General features: G+C 37.9%; 1 non-coding gene across 1 annotated transcript; it reads right to left on the bottom strand.

Annotated features, from left to right (window-relative positions):
* Nucleotides 1-2,033: 2,033 nt before the first annotated feature.
* LOC138084886 (small nucleolar RNA SNORA3/SNORA45 family) lies at nt 2,034-2,158 on the bottom strand. Its single transcript, XR_011145289.1, has one exon. It is a non-coding gene; the product is annotated as a small nucleolar RNA SNORA3/SNORA45 family (small nucleolar RNA).

Raw genomic sequence — 2,158 nt, 5'->3', positions numbered from 1 at the left:
TATGTTATTAGAATAAAAAATTGTTATCTCTTTCTGTGAGCTGAGTATTTTATAACTTGAGGTATTCTTCTATCTGTGGTTTTGCTTTATATCTCTATATTAATGTCACATGAAGTAGGCTTCACTTGATATTAATAAGTCAACTTCCTTTAATATTATTAATATAGAGAGCAACTTTATCTTGGTTACACTTAGTGTATTTATCTTCCTTTTTACTCTCAACATTTCTATATTGTTTCGATGTATCTCTTGCAAATCACATATATTTGGATTTCTTTTTTCCATCTAGTTTGATTACCTTAGGTTTTAATTGGAGCATTTAATCAATTTATGTAATTATTGGATGAGATGGTTGGATAGCATCACTGACTCAATGAACATGAATTTGAGCAAACTTGGGGAGTAGTGGAGGACAGAGAAACCTGGCGTGCTGCAGTCCATGGGGGTCACAAAGAGTTGGACACGACTTGGTGACTGAATAGCAACAATTATTGATATAGTTGGTTTAAATCTAACATCTCAGTGAGTGCTTTCTATTTGTTCTGCCTGGTCTATATTCTTTTCTCTCTTCTTGCACTTTTGGAACTTTTTTTTTTATTATCCCATTTTCCTGTCTTATTAGCTTTATTATTTGTATTTTATTTCTGCAATAGTTACACTGTAGATTATAAGATTCTTGACCTATCAAAGTCTAAAATGTTGTTTTTAAAAATTATTTAATTCTTATTTTATTTATTTTCATTTTTCGGCTGTGGTGTGTGGCATGTGGGATATTAGTTCCCCAACCAGTGATCAAACTTATGCTGCCTACATTTTAAGAGCAGAGTCTTAACCGCTGGACCACCAGGGAAGTCCTCACTTGGTTTTTTTAATCTTCTTCCCAGGGAAATGTAAAGACCTTGGAACACTTTTAGTCTGCTTACTCCTTTCCTGACTTACATGTCATTACTTTACCCTTTTTTGGTTCTGTTGTGTTTTATTATTTTCTTATTGTTTTGTACTAAACAAAACAGTATTATTTTATATAGTCAGTAGCATCTAGACTTACCCACTTTTCAGTTTTATTTCTCTTCCTTATTTCTTTATGATCTTCCTTCTGGAGAAATCTACCTTTAGTAGTTATTTTAGTACAAGTATGCTGGTGATCAGTTCCCTCAAATGTTGCTTGTCTAGAAACACCTTTATGGGCACCTTCATTTTTGAATAGTCCTGGTGATATCAAAGATATTTCAGTATCTCTGGCTTCCCATATATTCTGTTGGAAAATTAACTAGCAACTTCTTTTAAAGGTAATCTTTTATGGCTGCTTTTAAGATTATCTTCTTGTATTTTATTTGTTTTTTGAAAAGCACTTGTTTAACTTTATGCCTCTCCCACCATATGGCTTCAAGCTACCAGGACAAAAGCCCCACCCACATCTTAAATCTCCTCGGCTCTTCTGCTAAAGAATTCGGCCGTCATGACAGGCTGCTTTGGGAACTTCCCCTTCCCCAGAAGGGGGAAGTAGCCCAGTTGCCCCGCATCCATGCTAGGACTCACCCCAGTCTTGTTCTTGGCAGCATTTACCTGTGTCTGCTCACTGACTGAGATCCACGTTTTATCAAGGTTGACAGTTGGGCAGAAGCTCTGGTTCCTCTTTAAGTAATAATGCCTCACCAATTTTGCGTGACTGGGGAGAGAAGGCAACCATTGTCATTACTTCACTGCGATTAAAAAGCTATGTTTATCATCTTCACAGCCCATCTCCCCCATTACAGTGCAAGTTGCTCACTCATGCGAAAGAGTGACATAGCGATTACTCCACTTTTCAAATAAAACAAATCTCTAAAAAGCCACCGAAGCTATCAAGTGGAAAAGACTAGTTTTTTCATGGAACCAGAGTAAGTCACTGAGAAAGTCAGAGGCAGTGCCAAGACTAGAATTCAGGTCCCTTGATAGCTTCTACAGCTGTTACTCCTGTAACAGAGGTCTCCTAAACCTCCCCTCAATTTGCAGACATGCGTGGATCTAATAGTTGTGTAGGTCAGTCTGATGCACGTCACTAACCTGGTGACTGTGTCATGAGGGCCACAGCCAGTGACTAAGGTCAGCAGTTACTTTTGGAGGACTCCACTGCACTCAGGCAGTAACTGACACCCAAGCGTGACTCTAGCTCTGA

The sequence above is a fragment of the Capricornis sumatraensis genome, chromosome 8 (genome assembly GCF_032405125.1).
Source record: "Capricornis sumatraensis isolate serow.1 chromosome 8, serow.2, whole genome shotgun sequence".
In the NCBI taxonomy this organism is placed as follows: domain Eukaryota; kingdom Metazoa; phylum Chordata; class Mammalia; order Artiodactyla; family Bovidae; genus Capricornis; species Capricornis sumatraensis.
This window is presented reverse-complemented; position numbering and strand designations above follow the sequence as displayed.